The 18,397-nt window shown below is 44.3% G+C and overlaps 5 non-coding genes across 5 annotated transcripts; all 5 read right to left on the bottom strand.

The window, feature by feature from the left end:
• Positions 1-1,756: 1,756 nt before the first annotated feature.
• On the bottom strand, positions 1,757-1,828 carry trnae-uuc (transfer RNA glutamic acid (anticodon UUC)). Its single transcript has one exon. It is a non-coding gene; the product is annotated as a tRNA-Glu (tRNA).
• Positions 1,829-4,037: 2,209 nt separating this feature from the next.
• On the bottom strand, positions 4,038-4,109 carry trnae-uuc (transfer RNA glutamic acid (anticodon UUC)). Its single transcript has one exon. It is a non-coding gene; the product is annotated as a tRNA-Glu (tRNA).
• Positions 4,110-6,318: 2,209 nt separating this feature from the next.
• On the bottom strand, positions 6,319-6,390 carry trnae-uuc (transfer RNA glutamic acid (anticodon UUC)). Its single transcript has one exon. It is a non-coding gene; the product is annotated as a tRNA-Glu (tRNA).
• Positions 6,391-8,599: 2,209 nt separating this feature from the next.
• trnae-uuc (transfer RNA glutamic acid (anticodon UUC)) lies at positions 8,600-8,671 on the bottom strand. Its single transcript has one exon. It is a non-coding gene; the product is annotated as a tRNA-Glu (tRNA).
• A 2,211-nt stretch (positions 8,672-10,882) lies between these two features.
• trnae-uuc (transfer RNA glutamic acid (anticodon UUC)) lies at positions 10,883-10,954 on the bottom strand. The gene has a single exon. It is a non-coding gene; the product is annotated as a tRNA-Glu (tRNA).
• Between the last annotated feature and the right edge of the window lie 7,443 nt (positions 10,955-18,397).

Here is an 18,397-nt window from a genome sequence, read left to right as displayed (position 1 = left end):
TGTTAATTCAAATAATTCCCAACCCTTGGGATTCTGTGTGGATTTGTTTCATTATAAAGATTTGAGTTTAAACGTGACTAAAAACCGAATAAAAATTATGAAAAATACTGGAATTGGCCGTACGGATATCGAACCGGCGACCTTGGCGTTATTAGCACCACGCTCTAACCAACTGAGCTAACCAGCCACACAGTGGGTTAAAGTTGCATGAAAACTCAGTCTGCGGGGATTTGTGTTTCCGACTCACACTGGGTGACAGATTTACTGCATAAACATTGAACACATCACATCGCTTAAACATTGTTCACTGTTCATCTACAACACTGCGCAGAGTGTAAATAGAACGTAACAGAAAAAGAGCGCTAAATCTAAAAACAATTCATGTTGAAAATTATTATCACGCAACCGCTGAACAGCCCACTGTCCCGATATAAAATCAGCCACTTCCCTTAGAAGGAAGGGAACGCGAAATAACCAAAAATTGCTGAAACACGGGATTGAGCCAGGAACCATCTGGATCTTCAGTCAAACGCTTTCCCAACTGAACTATTTCGGCCGCACAGTGAACGAAGCAAAGTTTTCTCACACCTTTTTGAAAGAAAACCTGACCCCGGAAGGAATTGCCCCGCCCACTCTGTCCTCATTTCGGGGTAATGGGTCCCAAACACATCTCGGAGCTCAGGTTGTGTTAATGTAAAGTATAATGATACCGAAAACTTAATGCTCATGTTCCATTATCACTGCCCACGATCCAGGCAGTGGTCTTGTACACGTTGCGAAGATCAAAATATGTATTTTTTCGCACTGGCAATGAATTAACTGATATCTGTGCTGTGATCAACTAGGTTTCTTTGGGTGATGTCGTGCAAGAACGTAATGGAAGCCTAATTATAATGGTGATTGTTCTCACACTGCAGTTAAATGTTGGCAAACTTACAGTGTCAATCAGCAATTCTAGTTCCATATGTTGATTTAATGTTCTGCTGTAGTGTTCATAAAGAAACAAAGCTTGCACAACAGGCTCGATCTCACCGTCTTGAAGACAGAGTGACATATACTGGAGAGTTTATAACTGTTTGAGAACGTAAAATGTCAGTAAAATACCCCGTTCTTTTCTCGACACTGATGGGCTGTGAAAGGGAGACCGGCCGACGTCCCACTTAGCCGCACTGCCCCTGAGCCAAGGTGAAATTATAACAGGTTCAGTCCATAGCAATGCTATGCTGAAGAGAGATAAGTGTCGCGAATCAAGGAGAGATTTAACAATAGTGATGTTGAATATCGGTTGGATCAAGCACTCCATGAATTCTCTGCTGGGAAATTCAGAGCTTGTAAATCGCCTGTGAACGCTAAACATAGACACACAGTGAGCCAATGTGCAATATAGGAGGGGCCCAGGCCAAATGAATGCTCAGGATAAGTTGTCAGTGCCCATGGCCCAGGCATCCACTGATTCCAGTCTAGCACACGTTGCTAAGTTTAAAATGCTGAATATTTCCACACTGGCAATGCATTAACTGATGGTAAGCTAGAGTGACGTGCCGCAAAGATGTACAGGGAAGACTAAAGTTAGCCATGATTGGCACCATTTACGGTCTCAATCAGCACTTGTTGAGCGATATCTCGTCATTTACTGCTCACTTTAAAACGGAAGGCACAGAATGATGCGCTGCTGATGGTTGGGGCAGCAAGAGTGCAGTGAGATGTAAATTTGTTCAGCAACAGCCTTGCAGTTCAAACGGCCGAAAATACAATGTTCCCTGACCGGGAATCGAACCCGGGCCGCAGCGGTGAAAGCGCCGAATCCTAACCACTAGACCACCAGGGAAGCTACTACACATGTGCTTGCCAACAAGCAGAACAACACAGTCTTTCCTGCTTGCTCCTTCCAAATTCTCACCACATTCGCGCCAGGTAAAATTGTTCGTAGCAAATGGCATTTTTTGTGGACAACACCAAAGATATATCCTCGCATCCACAGCATCACGTGCGGGTAGGCATCCACTGAAATCTATTTCATCTGTCCTTTTCTCAGGATTTTTCACTCTCGGTGCAGGGTGAACATTTCATTTGGTGTTTTTGTCCTGAACTGCAGCCTTTTGCCCATCTCCAGGCGACAGAACCGTTCTGTCTGTCTGTTCCTACTTATGAGCATTTACGGGAACGGGTCTCCGGTTCATCGTTTATCAGCAAACCAAGAAACACAAATAAACAGAAAGATGTGCCTCTCCACCACGTCGGCAAAGAAGCAATGACTGTTAATTCAAATAATTCCCAACCCTTGGGATTCTGTGTGGATTTGTTTCATTATAAAGATTTGAGTTTAAACGTGACTAAAAACCGAATAAAAATTATGAAAAATACTGGAATTGGCCGTACGGATATCGAACCGGCGACCTTGGCGTTATTAGCACCACGCTCTAACCAACTGAGCTAACCAGCCACACAGTGGGTTAAAGTTGCATGAAAACTCAGTCTGCGGGGATTTGTGTTTCCGACTCACACTGGGTGACAGATTTACTGCATAAACATTGAACACATCACATCGCTTAAACATTGTTCACTGTTCATCTACAACACTGCGCAGAGTGTAAATAGAACGTAACAGAAAAAGAGCGCTAAATCTAAAAACAATTCATGTTGAAAATTATTATCGCGCAACCGCTGAACAGCCCACTGTCCCGATATAAAATCAGCCACTTCCCTTAGAAGGAAGGGAACGCGAAATAACCAAAAATTGCTGAAACACGGGATTGAGCCAGGAACCATCTGGATCTTCAGTCAAACGCTTTCCCAACTGAACTATTTCGGCCGGACAGTGAACGAAGCAAAGTTTTCTCACACCTTTTTGAAAGAAAACCTGACCCCGGAAGGAATTGCCCCGCCCACTCTGTCCTCATTTCGGGGCAATGGGTCCCAAACACATCTCGGAGCTCAGGTTGTGTTAATGTAAAGTATAATGATACCGAAAACTTAATGCTCATGTTCCATTTTCACTGCCCACGATCCAGGCAGTGGTCTTGTACACGTTGCGAAGATCAAAATATGTATTTTTTCGCACTGGCAATGAATTAACTGATATCTGTGCTGTGATCAACTAGGTTTCTTTGGGTGATGTCGTGCAAGAACGTAATGGAAGCCTAATTATAATGGTGATTGTTCTCACACTGCAGTTAAATGTTGGCAAACTTACAGTGTCAATCAGCAATTCTAGTTCCATATGTTGATTTGATGTTCTGCTGTGGTGTTCATTAAGAAACAAAGCTTGCACAACAGGCTCGATCTCACCGTCTTGAAGACAGAGTGACATATACTGGAGAGTTTATAACTGTTTGAGAACGTAAAATGTCAGTAAAATACCCCGTTCTTTTCTCGACACTGATGGGCTGTGAAAGGGAGACCGGCCGACGTCCCACTTAGCCGCACTGCCCCTGAGCCAAGGTGAAATTATAGCAGGTTCAGTCCATAGCAATGCTATGCTGAAGAGAGATAAGTGTCGCGAATCAAGGAGAGATTTAACAATAGTGATGTTGAATATCGGTTGGATCAAGCACTCCATGAATTCTCTGCTGGGAAATTCAGAGCTTGTAAATCGCCTGTGAACGCTAAACATAGACACACAGTGAGCCAATGTGCAATATAGGAGGGGCCCAGGCCAAATGAATGCTCAGGATAAGTTGTCAGTGCCCATGGCCCAGGCATTCACTGATTCCAGTCTAGCACACGTTGCTAAGTTTAAAATGCTGAATATTTCCACACTGGCAATGCATTAACTGATGGTAAGCTAGAGTGACGTGCCGCAAAGATGTACAGGGAAGACTAAAGTTAGCCATGATTGGCAACATTTACGGTCTCAATCAGCACTTGTTGAGCGATATCTCGTCATTTACTGCTCACTTGAAAACGGAAGGCACAGAAGTGTCTGCTGCATTACGACAACGAATGATGCGCTGCTGATGGTTGGGGCAGCAAGAGTGCAGTGAGATGTAAATTTGTTCAGCAACAGCCTTGCAGTTCAAACGGCCGAAAATACAATGTTCCCTGACCGGGAATCGAACCCGGGCCGCAGCGGTGAAAGCGCCGAATCCTAACCACTAGACCACCAGGGAAGCTACTACACATGTGCTTGCCAACAAGCAGAACAACACAGTCTTTCCTGCTTGCTCCTTCCAAATTCTCACCACATTCGCGCCAGGTAAAATTGTTCGTAGCAAATGGCATTTTTTGTGGACAACACCAAAGATATATCCTCGCATCCACAGCATCACGTGCGGGTAGGCATCCACTGAAATCTATTTCATCTGTCCTTTTCTCAGGATTTTTCACTCTCGGTGCAGGGTGAACATTTCATTTGGTGTTTTTGTCCTGAACTGCAGCCTTTTGCCCATCTCCAGGCGACAGAACCGTTCTGTCTGTCTGTTCCTACTTATGAGCATTTACGGGAACGGGTCTCCGGTTCATCGTTTATCAGCAAACCAAGAAACACAAATAAACAGAAAGATGTGCCTCTCCACCACGTCGGCAAAGAAGCAATGACTGTTAATTCAAATAATTCCCAACCCTTGGGATTCTGTGTGGATTTGTTTCATTATAAAGATTTGAGTTTAAACGTGACTAAAAACCGAATAAAAATTATGAAAAATACTGGAATTGGCCGTACGGATATCGAACCGGCGACCTTGGCGTTATTAGCACCACGCTCTAACCAACTGAGCTAACCAGCCACACAGTGGGTTAAAGTTGCATGAAAACTCAGTCTGCGGGGATTTGTGTTTCCGACTCACACTGGGTGACAGATTTACTGCATAAACATTGAACACATCACATCGCTTAAACATTGTTCACTGTTCATCTACAACACTGCGCAGAGTGTAAATAGAACGTAACAGAAAAAGAGCGCTAAATCTAAAAACAATTCATGTTGAAAATTATTATCGCGCAACCGCTGAACAGCCCACTGTCCCGATATAAAATCAGCCACTTCCCTTAGAAGGAAGGGAACGCGAAATAACCAAAAATTGCTGAAACACGGGATTGAGCCAGGAACCATCTGGATCTTCAGTCAAACGCTTTCCCAACTGAACTATTTCGGCCGGACAGTGAACGAAGCAAAGTTTTCTCACACCTTTTTGAAAGAAAACCTGACCCCGGAAGGAATTGCCCCGCCCACTCTGTCCTCATTTCGGGGCAATGGGTCCCAAACACATCTCGGAGCTCAGGTTGTGTTAATGTAAAGTATAATGATACCGAAAACTTAATGCTCATGTTCCATTTTCACTGCCCACGATCCAGGCAGTGGTCTTGTACACGTTGCGAAGATCAAAATATGTATTTTTTCGCACTGGCAATGAATTAACTGATATCTGTGCTGTGATCAACTAGGTTTCTTTGGGTGATGTCGTGCAAGAACGTAATGGAAGCCTAATTATAATGGTGATTGTTCTCACACTGCAGTTAAATGTTGGCAAACTTACAGTGTCAATCAGCAATTCTAGTTCCATATGTTGATTTGATGTTCTGCTGTGGTGTTCATTAAGAAACAAAGCTTGCACAACAGGCTCGATCTCACCGTCTTGAAGACAGAGTGACATATACTGGAGAGTTTATAACTGTTTGAGAACGTAAAATGTCAGTAAAATACCCCGTTCTTTTCTCGACACTGATGGGCTGTGAAAGGGAGACCGGCCGACGTCCCACTTAGCCGCACTGCCCCTGAGCCAAGGTGAAATTATAGCAGGTTCAGTCCATAGCAATGCTATGCTGAAGAGAGATAAGTGTCGCGAATCAAGGAGAGATTTAACAATAGTGATGTTGAATATCGGTTGGATCAAGCACTCCATGAATTCTCTGCTGGGAAATTCAGAGCTTGTAAATCGCCTGTGAACGCTAAACATAGACACACAGTGAGCCAATGTGCAATATAGGAGGGGCCCAGGCCAAATGAATGCTCAGGATAAGTTGTCAGTGCCCATGGCCCAGGCATTCACTGATTCCAGTCTAGCACACGTTGCTAAGTTTAAAATGCTGAATATTTCCACACTGGCAATGCATTAACTGATGGTAAGCTAGAGTGACGTGCCGCAAAGATGTACAGGGAAGACTAAAGTTAGCCATGATTGGCAACATTTACGGTCTCAATCAGCACTTGTTGAGCGATATCTCGTCATTTACTGCTCACTTGAAAACGGAAGGCACAGAAGTGTCTGCTGCATTACGACAACGAATGATGCGCTGCTGATGGTTGGGGCAGCAAGAGTGCAGTGAGATGTAAATTTGTTCAGCAACAGCCTTGCAGTTCAAACGGCCGAAAATACAATGTTCCCTGACCGGGAATCGAACCCGGGCCGCAGCGGTGAAAGCGCCGAATCCTAACCATTAGACCACCAGGGAAGCTGCTACACATGTGCTTGCCAACAAGTAGAACAACACAGTCTTTCCTGCTTGCTCCTTCCAAATTCTCACCACATTCGCGCCAGGTCAAACTGTTCGTAGCAAATGGCATTTTTTGTGGACAACACCAAAGATATATCCTCGCATCCACAGCATCACGTGCGGGTAGGCATCCACTGAAATCTATTTCATCTGTCCTTTTCTCAGGATTTTTCACTCTCGGTGCAGGGTGAATATTCCATTGGGTGTTTTTGTCCTGAACTGCAGCCTTTTGCCCATCTCCAGGCGACAGAACCGTTCTGTCTGTCTGTTCCTACTTATGAGCATTTACGGGAACGGGTCTCCGGTTCATCGTTTATCAGCAAACCAAGAAACACAAATAAACAGAAAGATGTGCCTCTCCACCACGTCGGCAAAGAAGCAATGACTGTTAATTCAAATAATTCCCAACCCTTGGGATTCTGTGTGGATTTGTTTCATTATAAAGATTTGAGTTTAAACGTGACTAAAAACCGAATAAAAATTATGAAAAACACTGGAATTGGCCGTACGGATATCGAACCGGCGACCTTGGCGTTATTAGCACCACGCTCTGACCAACTGAGCTAACCGGCTACACAGTGGGTTAAAGTTGCATGAAAACTCAGTCTGCGGGGATTTGTGTTTCCGACTCACACTGGGTGACAGATTTACTGCATAAACATTGAACACATCACATCGCTTAAACATTGTTCACTGTTCATCTACAACACTGCGCAGAGTGTAAATAGAACGTAACAGAAAAAGAGCGCTAAATCTAAAAACAATTCATGTTGAAAATTATTATCGCGCAACCGCTGAACAGCCCACTGTCCCTATATAAAATCAGCCACTTCCCTTAGAAGGAAGGGAACGCGAAATAACCAAAAATTGCTGAAACACGGGATTGAGCCAGGAACCATCTGGATCTTCAGTCAAACGCTTTCCCAACTGAACTATTTCGGCCGGACAGTGAACGAAGCAAAGTTTTCTCACACCTTTTTGAAAGAAAACCTGACCCCGGAAGGAATTGCCCCGCCCACTCTGTCCTCATTTCGGGGCAATGGGTCCCAAACACATCTCGGAGCTCAGGTTGTGTTAATGTAAAGTATAATGATACCGAAAACTTAATGCTCATGTTCCATTTTCACTGCCCACGATCCAGGCAGTGGTCTTGTACACGTTGCGAAGATCAAAATATGTATTTTTTCGCACTGGCAATGAATTAACTGATATCTGTGCTGTGATCAACTAGGTTTCTTTGGGTGATGTCGTGCAAGAACGTAATGGAAGCCTAATTATAATGGTGATTGTTCTCACACTGCAGTTAAATGTTGGCAAACTTACAGTGTCAATCAGCAATTCTAGTTCCATATGTTGATTTAATGTTCTGCTGTGGTGTTCATAAAGAAACAAAGCTTGCACAACAGGCTCGATCTCACCGTCTTGAAGACAGAGTGACATATACTGGAGAGTTTATAACTGTTTGAGAACGTAAAATGTCAGTAAAATACCCCGTTCTTTTCTCGACACTGATGGGCTGTGAAAGGGAGACCGGCCGACGTCCCACTTAGCCGCACTGCCCCTGAGCCAAGGTGAAATTATAGCAGGTTCAGTCCATAGCAATGCTATGCTGAAGAGAGATGAGTGTCGCGAATCAAGGAGAGATTTAACAATAGTGATGTTGAATATCGGTTGGATCAAGCACTCCATGAATTCTCTGCTGGGAAATTCAGAGCTTGTAAATCGCCTGTGAACGCTAAACATAGACACACAGTGAGCCAATGTGCAATATAGGAGGGGCCCAGGCCAAATGAATGCTCAGGATAAGTTGTCAGTGCCCATGGCCCAGGCATTCACTGATTCCAGTCTAGCACACGTTGCTAAGTTTAAAATGCTGAATATTTCCACACTGGCAATGCATTAACTGATGGTAAGCTAGAGTGACGTGCCGCAAAGATGTACAGGGAAGACTAAAGTTAGCCATAATTGGCACCATTTACGGTCTCAATCAGCACTTGTTGAGCGATATCTCGTCATTTACTGCTCACTTTAAAACGGAAGGCACAGAAGTGTCTGCTGCATTACGACAACGAATGATGCGCTGCTGATGGTTGGGGCAGCAAGAGTGCAGTGAGATGTAAATTTGTTCAGCAACACCCTTGCAGTTCAAACGGTCGAAAATACAATGTTCCCTGACCGGGAATCGAACGCGGGCCGCAGCGGTGAAAGCGCCGAATCCTAACCACTAGACCACCAGGGAAGCTGCTACACATGTGCTTGCCAACAAGCAGAACAACACAGTCTTTCCTGCTTGCTCCTTCCAAATTCTCACCACATTCGCGCCAGGTAAAACTGTTCGTAGCAAATGGCATTTTTTGTGGACAACACCAAAGATATATCCTCGCATCCACAGCATCACGTGCGGGTAGGCATCCACTGAAATCTATTTCATCTGTCCTTTTCTCAGGATTTTTCACTCTCGGTGCAGGGTGAACATTTCATTTGGTGATTTTGTCCTGAACTGCAGCCTTTTGCCCATCTCCAGGCGACAGAACCGTTCTGTCTGTCTGTTCCTACTTATGAGCATTTACGGGAACGGGTCTCCGGTTCACCGTTTATCAGCAAACCAAGAAACACAAATAAACAGAAAGATGTGCCTCTCCACCACGTCGGCAAAGAAGCAATGACTGTTAATTCAAATAATTCCCAACCCTTGGGATTCTGTGTGGATTTGTTTCATTATAAAGATTTGAGTTTAAACGTGACTAAAAACCGAATAAAAATTATGAAAAACACTGGAATTGGCCGTACGGATATCGAACCGGCGACCTTGGCGTTATTAGCACCACGCTCTGACCAACTGAGCTAACCAGCCACACAGTGCGCTAAAGTTGCATGAAAACTCAGTCTGCGGGGATTTGTGTTTCCGACTCACACTGGGTGACAGATTTACTGCATAAACATTGAACACATCACATCGCTTAAACATTGTTCACTGTTCATCTACAACACTGCGCAGAGTGTAAATAGAACGTAACAGAAAAAGAGCGCTAAATCTAAAAACAATTCATGTTGAAAATTATTATCACGCAACCGCTGAACAGCCCACTGTCCCGATATGACATCAGCCACTTCCCTGAGAATGAAGGGAACGTGAAATAACCAAAAATTGCTGAAACACGGAATTGAGCCAGGAACCATCTGGATCTTCAGTCAAACGCCTTCCCAACTGAACTATTTCGGCCCGACAGTGAACGAAGCAAAGTTTTCTCACACAAATTTTTGAAAGAAAACCTGACTCCGGAAGGAATTGCCCCGCCCACTCTGTCCTCATTTCGGGGCAATGGGTCCCAAACACATTTCGGAGCTCAGGTTGTGTTAATGTAAAGTATAATGATACCGAAAACTTAATGCTCATGTTCCGTTATCACTGCCCACGATCCAGGCAGTGGTCTTGTACACGTTGCGAAGAACAAAATATGTATTTTTTCGCACTGGCAATGAATTAACTGATATCTGTGCTGTGATCAACGAGGTTTCGTTGGGTGATGTCGTGCAAGAACGTAATGGAAGCCTAATTATAATGGTGATTGTTCTCACACTGCAGTTAAATGTTGGCAAACTTACAGTGTCAATCAGCAATTCTAGTTCCATATGTTGATTTAATGTTCTGCTGTAGTGTTCATAAAGAAACAAAGCTTGCACAACAGGCTCGATCTCACCGTCTTGAAGACAGAGTGAAATATACTGGAGAGTTTATAACTGTTTGAGAACTTAAAATGTCAGTAAAATACCCCGTTCTTTTCTCGACACTGATGGGCTGTGAAAGGGAAACCGGCCGAAGTCCCACTTAGCCGCACTGATCCCGAGCCAAGGTGAAATTATAACAGGTTCAGTCCATAGCAGTGCTATGCTGAAGAGAGATAAGTGTCGCGAATCAAGGAGAGATTTAACAATACTGATGTTGAATGTCGATTGGATCAAGCACTCCATGAATTCTCTGCTGGGAAATTCAGAGATTGTAAATCGCCTGTGAACGCTAAACATAGACACACAGTGAGCCAATGTGCAATATAGGAGGGGCCCAGGCCAAATGAATGCTCAGAATAAGTTGTCAGTGCCCATGGCCCAGGCATTCACTGATTCCAGTCTTGCACACGTTGCTAAGTTTAAAATGCTGAATATTTCCACACTGGCAATGCATTAACAGATGGTAAGCTAGAGTGACGTGCCGCAAAGATGCACAGGGAAGACTAAAGTTACCCATGATTGGCACCATTTACGGTGTTAATCAGCACTTGTGGAGCGAGATCTCGTCATTTACTGCTGACTTCAAAACGGAAGGCACAGAAGTGTCTGCTGCATTACGACAACGAATGATGCGCTGCTGATGGTTGGGGCAGCAAGAGTGCAGTGAGATGTAAATTTGTTCAGCAACAGCCTTGCAGTTCAAACGGTCGAAAATACAATGTTCCCTGACCGGGAATCGAACCCGGGCCGCAGCGGTGAAAGCGCCGAATCCTAACCACTAGACCACCAGGGAAGCTGCTACACATGTGCTTGCCAACAAGCAGAACAACATAGTCTTTCCTGCTTGCTCCTTCCAAATTCTCACCAAATTCGCGCCAGGTAAAACTGTTCGTAGCAAATGGCATTTTTTGTGGACAACACCAAAGATATATCCTCGCATCCACAGCATCACGTGCGGGTAGGCATCCACTGAAATCTATTTCATCTGTCCTTTTCTCGGGATTTTTCACTCTCGGTGCAGGGTGAACATTTCATTTGGTGTTTTTGTCCTGAACTGCAGCCTTTTGCCAATCTCCAGGCGACAGAACCGTTCTGTCTGTCTGTTCCTACTTATGAGCATTTACGGGAACAGGCCTCCGGTTCATCGTTCGTCAGAAAAATAAGAAACACAAATAAACAGAAAGATGTGCTCTGCAACCCGTCGGCAAATAATTCCCAACCCTTGGGATTCCGTGTGGATTTGTATCCTTATAAAGATTTGATTTTAAAAGTTACTAAAAACCGAATAAAAATCATGAAAATGTTTGGGATGGCCCGTACTCTTGGCTTTATTAATACCATACTCTAACCGACCAAGCTAACCGGCTACAATTTGCCCTCAGGGTGCGTGAAAGGCCTGCCTGAGTGGATTGTGTATCCGGCACACACTGGATGATAGAGTTACTGCATCAACATGGAACACATCGCATCACTTAAACATTGTTCACTCTTCATACACAACATTGTGCAGAGTGTAAATCGAAAGTAACAGAAAAAGAGCGCCGAATCTAAAAAAAATTAATGTCGATAATTATTATCACGCAACCGCTGAACAGCCCATCCCTCAAGCACTGTCTCGATATAAAATCTGCTTCTCACCATAAAAGGAATGGAATGAAAAATCACCAGATATTGCCGAAACCCGGGATTGGATTTAGATCTTCACTTTATCGCTCGCCCAACTGAGCTATTTAGTCACGACAGAAAACAAAGCAAAACTTTATGACACCTTTTTGAAAGAAAACTTAACCCCGGAAGGAATTACCCCGCACACTCAGTCCTTATGTCGGGGCAATGGGTCCCAAACACTACTCGGAGCTCAGGATGTGTTAATGTGATGTATAATGATCCTGAAAATCATAATATCCATGTTAACTTATCACTCCCCACGATCCAGGCACTCTCTGCTTCCGGTCTGGCACACGTTACTAAGTTCAAAATGTGCATTTTTCCGCACTGGCAATTAATTGACTGATAGCCGTGCTGTGATCAGTTTGGTTTGTTCGGGTGATGCAGCGCAAGAAGGTACATGTAAGAATAATGATCATTGTGATTGTTCTCTCACTGCAGTGAAATTTTGGCAAAACGTACATTGTCAATCAGCAATTGTAGTTCCATATGTTGATGTAATGTTCTGCTGAAGTATCCATAAAGACACAAAAATTGCACAGCAGGCTAGATTGAACAATGTTGAAGACACGGTGAAATATATTGGAGAGTGTATAACTGTTTCAGAACATAAAATGTCAGTAAAATTGCCAGTTCTTTTCTCGGCACTGATGGGTTGTGAAATGGAGACGGGCCGAAGTTCCATGGAGCCGCACTGACCCCGAACCAAGGTGAAATTAATGCAGGTTGAGTCCTTAGCAGTGACATGCAGGGAGAGAGAGGGAAGTCAAGTTGGCGCAGAAGCCAAAGATAGAAAGAAGAAAAGTAAAATGGAAGAGCAGAGAAACACAAGGTAAACATTTAAAACGACCACATTACAGCAAGATTCTAATGGGACAAAGTGTGTTAAAAATACAAGCCTGATGGCTCTGTATCTCAATGATAGGAGTATTCATAATAAGGTGGATGAACGACTTGTGCAGGCAGCTATTAGCGAATATGATATAATTGGGATTACGGAGATATGGCTCCAGTGTGACCAAGGCTGGGAACTCAACATCCAGGTGTATTAAGCATTCAGGAAGGATCGACAGAAAGGAAAAGGAGGTGGGGTAGCGTTGCTGGTGAAAGAGCAAATTAACGCAACAGTAAGGAAGGATATTCGTTTGGATGATGTGGAATCTGTATGAGTAGAGCTGCGGAATACCAAGGGGCAGAAAACTCTAGTGGACGTTGTGTCCGACCAGGAAAGAATAATAGTGAGGTTGGCGACAACATCATACAAGCAATTAGGGATGCGTGCAATAAAGGTGCAGCAGTTATCATGGGCGCCTTTAATCTACATATAGAAACATAGAAAATAGATGCAGGATTAGGTCATTCGGCCCTTCTGGCCTGCACCGCCATTCAATGAGTTCATGGCTGAACATGCAATTTATGTACCCCATTCCTGCTTTCTCGCCATACCCCTTCATCCCCCGAGTAGTAAGGACTTAATCGAACTCCCTTTTGAATATATTTAGTGAATTGGCCTCAACTACTTTCTGTGGACGATAATTCCACAGGTTCACCACTCTCTGGGTGAAGAAGTTTCTCCTCATCTCGGTCCTAAAAGGCTTACCCCTTATCCTTAGACTGTGACCCCTGGTTCTGGACTTCCCCAACATTGGGAACATTCTTCCTGCATCCAACCTCACTAAACCCGTCAGAAATTTAAATATTTCTATGAGGTCCCCTCTCATTCTTCTGAACTCCAGTGAATACAAGGCCAGTTGATCCAGTCTTTCTTGATAGGTCAGTCCCGCCATCCCGGGAATCAGTCTGTTGAACCTTCGCTGCACTCACTCAATAGCAAGAATGTCCTTCGTCAAGTTAGGAGACCAGAATTGTACACACAACTCAAGGTGTGGCCTCACCAAGGCCCTGTACAACTGTAGCAACAACTACCTGCCCTTGTACTCAAATCCTCTCGCTATGAAGGCCAACATGTCATTTGCTTTCTTAACCGCCTGCTGCACCTGCATGCCAACCTTCAATGACTGATGTACCATAACACCCAGGTCTCGTTGCACCTCTCCTTTTCCTAATCTGTCACTATTCAGATAATAGTCAGTCTCTCTGTTTTTCACCTAAGTGGATAAGCTCACATTTATCCACATTGTACTTCATCTGCCATGCATTTGCCCACTCACCTAACCTATCCAAGTCAATCTGCAGCCTCATAGCACCCTTCTCGCAGCTCACACTCCCACCCAACTTAGTGCCATCCGCAAATTTGGAGATAGTACATTTAATCGCCTCGTCTAAATCATTAATGTACAGTGGAAACAGCTGAGGCCACACCACAGAACCCTGCGGTACCACACTAGTCACTGCCTGCCATTCTGAAAAATAACCATTTACTCCGACTCTTTGCTTCCTGTCTGCCAACCAGTTCTCAATCCATGTCAGCACACTACCCCCAATCCCATGTGCTTTAACTCTGCACATTAACCTCTTGTGTGAGACCTTGTCGAAAGCCTTCTGAAAGTTCAAATATACCACATCAACTGGTTCTCCCTTGTCCACTCGACTGGAAATATCCTCAAACAATTCCAGAATATTTGTCAAGCATGATTTTCCTTTCACAAATCCATGCTGACTTGGACCTATCATGTCACTTCTTTCCAAATGCGCTGCTATGACATCCTTAATAATTGATTCCATCATTTTACCCACGACTGACGTCAGGCTGACCGGTCTATATTTCCCTGTTTTCTCTCTCCCTCCATTTTTAAAAAGTGGTGTTACATTGACTGCCCTCCACTGGATAGGAACTGATCCAGAGTCAATAGAATGTTGGAAAATGACTGTCAATGCATCCATTATTTCCAAGGCCACCTCCTTAAGTACTCTGGGATGCAGTCCATCAGGCCCTGGGGATTTATCGGCCTAAAATTCCATCAATTTCCCCAACACAATTTACCGACTAATAAGGATTTGCCTGAGTTCCTCCTCCTTACTAGACCCTCTGACCTCTTTTATATCCGAATGTTTGTTTGTGTCCTCCTAAGTGAATACCGAACCAAAGTACTTGTTCAATTGGTCTGCCATTTCTTTGTTCCCCGTTATGACTTCCCCTGATTCTGACTGCAGGGGACCTACGTTTGTCTTTACTAACTAATTTCTCTTTACATATCTACAGAAACATTTGCAATCGATCTTAATGTACCCTGCAAGCTTCTTCTCGTACTACATTTTCCCTGCCCTAAACAAACCCTTTGTCCTCCTTTGCTGCGTTCTAAATTTCCCCCAGTCCCCCGGTTCGCTGCTATTTCTGGCCAATTTGTATGCCACTTCCTTGGCTTTAATACTATCCCTGATTTTGCTTGATAGCCACTGTTGAGCAATCTTCGCTTTTTTATTTTTACGCCAGACAGGAATGTACAATTGTTGTAGTTCATCCATGCAGTCTCTATATGTCTGCCATTGCCCATCCACAGTCAATCCCTTAAGTATCATTCGCCAATCTATCTGAGTCAATTCACGCCTCATACCTTTTTTAAGTTCAAGACCATGGTCTCTGAATTAACAGTTTCATTCTCCATACTAATGCAGAATTCCACCATATAATGGTCACTCTTCCCCAAGGGGCCTCGCACAACGAGATTGCTAATTAATCCTCTCTCATTACACAACACCCATCTAAGATGGCCTCCACCCGAGTTGGTTCATCGACATATTGATCTAGAAACTATCCCTTATGCACTCCAGGAAATCGTCCTCTACCGTATTGCTTCCAGTTTGGCTAGCCCAATCCATGTACATATTAGAGTCACCCATTATAACTGCTGTACCTTTATTGCATGCACCCCTAATTTCCTGTTTGATGCCCTCCCCAACATCACTACTACTGTTTGGAGGTCTGTACACAACTCCCACGAAGGTTTTTTGCCATTTGGATCTCTGTAGCTCTACCCATATAGATTCCACATCATCCAAGCTAATGTCCTCCCTTACTCTTGCATTCATCTCCTCTTTAACCAGCAATGCTGCCCCACCTCCTTTTCCTTTCATTCTATCCTTCCTGAATGTTGAATACCGCTGGATGTTGAGTTCCCAGCCCTAATCATCCTGGAGCAACGTCTCCGTAATCCCGATCGCATCATATTTGTTAACATCTATTTGCACAGTTAATTCATCCACTTTATTACGGATACTCCTTGCATGAAGACACAAAGACTTCAGGCTTGTTTTTTGAACACCCTTCCTCCTATTAGAATTTTGCTGTATAGTGGCCCTTTTTGTCCTTTGCCTTGGCTCTCTCTGCCCTCCGCTTTTCCTCTTCTCCATTCCGTCTTTTTCTTTTGTCTCCTTTTTGTTTCCCTCTATCTCCCTGCATTGGTTCCCATCCCCCTGCCATATTAGTTTAACCCCTCCCCAACAGCACTCGCAAACACTCCCCCTAGGACATTGGTTCCGGTCCTGCCGAGGTGCAGACCGTCGGGTTGTGCTGGTCCAAACTCCCCCAGAACCGGTTATAATGCGCCAGGAATTTGAATCCCTTCCTGCTGCACCACTGCTCAAGCCACTTATTCATCTGCACTATCCTGCGGTTCCTACTCTGACTAGCACGTGGCACTGGTAGCAATCCCGAGATTACTACTTTTCAGGTCCTACTTTTTTATTTAGCTCCTAGCTCCTTAAATTCGTTTTGTAGGACCTCATCCATTTTTTTTCTTCCTATGTCGTTGGTACCAATGTTCACCACGACAACTGGCTGTTTTCCCTCCCTTTTTAGAATGTCCTGCACACGCTCCGAGACATCCATGACCCTTGCACCAGGGAGGCAACACTGAGAAGTCAAAAAAGAAATAGAAAGAAATCGAAAGGTGACGTCACAGCCAAAGGGGTAAGTGATTGACTTGTAATTGGTCAGTAGTTTTTCTTTTTTTTTTCTTCATCAGAAAGTAACCTTTTAACATTGTTGTTGCCCAATTAAGTTGATCCAAGGGTTAAATCGCGGCAGGAGAGCTCGGACACGTGTTATACTCCTCCTGTACTATGTGAGAACTCAGGGACGCCTCTGGGTTCCCTGATGACTATGTGTGCCGGAGGTGCATCCATCTGCAGATCATAAAAGACCGCATTGCAGAACGTGAGTTGCGGCTGGATTCAGTCTGGAGCATCCACGATGCTGTGCATGTTGTGAATAGAATGTTTAGCGAGTTGGTCGCACCGCAGGAAAAGGGTACACAGTCAGATAGGGAACGGGTGACCAACAGGAAGTGCAGTGCAAGGAAGGTAGTGCAGTGATCATTTGTGGTCATCCCCCTGCAAAACAGATACACCGCTTTGTGTACCGTTGAGGCGGATGACTCTTCAGGGGAAGGCAGCAGCAACCAAGTTCGTGGCACCATGTCTGGCTGTGCTGCACAGGAGGACAGGAAAACGAGTGGGAGAGCGATAGCGATAGGGGATTCAATTGTAAGAAGAATAAATAGGCGTTTCTGCGGCCGAAACCGAGACTCCAGCATGGTACGTTGGCTTCCTGGTGCTAGGGTCGAGGATGTCTCGGAGCGGGTGCAGGACATTCTGAAAAGGGAGAGTGAACGGCCAGTTGTCGGGATGCATAGAGTTATCAACGATATAGATTAAAACGTGATGAGGATCTACGAGACGCAATTAGGGAGCTAGGAGCTGAATTAAAAAGTAGTATATCAAAATTAGTCATCTCAGAATTGCTAACAGTGCCACGTGTTTGACAGAGAAGGAATCGCAGGATAAATCAGAAGAATATGTGGTTTGAGGAGTACAAGCAAAAAAATAGGTGCAGGATTAGGCCATTCGGCCCTATGAGCCTGCACCGGTATTCAATGAGTTCATGGCTGAAAATGCAACTTCAGGACCCCATTCCTGCATTCTCGCCATACCACTGGATGACCCTATTATTAACGACTGCATTAACTCCTTTTTGAATATATTTAGTAAATTGCCCTCAACAACTTTCTGCGGTAGAAAATTCCACCGGTTCACCACTCTCTGGGTGAAGAGGTTTCTCCTCATCTCGCTACTAAATGGATTACCCCTTATATTAAGACTGTGACCCCAGATTCTGGACTGCTCCAACATTGGGAACATTCTTCCAGCATCTAACCTGTCTAAACCAGTCAGAATTTTAAACGTTTCTCATTCTTCTCAACTCCAGTGAATAAAAGCCCAGTTGATCCAGTCTTTCTTGATATGTCAGTCCCGCCATTCTAGGAATCAGTCTGCTGAACCTTCGCTGTACTCCCTCAATAGCAAGAATGTCCTTCCACAAGTTAGGAGACCATACTGTACAAAATACACCAGGTGTGGCCTCACCAAGGCCCTATACAACTGTAGCCTCCTTGCCCCTGTACTCAAATACCCTCGCCATGAAGGTCAATATGCCATTTTCTTTCTTAACCGCATGCTGTACCTGCATGCCAATACTCAATGACTAATGTACCATGAGACCCAGGTCTCATTGCACCTCCCCTTTTCATAATCTGTCACCATTTAGATAATAGTCTGTCTCTCTGTTTTTTCCACCATAGTGGATAACCTGACATTTATCCACATCTGC

Source organism: Pristiophorus japonicus, chromosome 28 (genome assembly GCF_044704955.1).
Source record: "Pristiophorus japonicus isolate sPriJap1 chromosome 28, sPriJap1.hap1, whole genome shotgun sequence".
In the NCBI taxonomy this organism is placed as follows: Eukaryota; Metazoa; Chordata; class Chondrichthyes; family Pristiophoridae; genus Pristiophorus; species Pristiophorus japonicus.
Note: the sequence above shows the minus strand (reverse complement) of the source record. Positions and strands in the feature narration are given on the sequence as shown.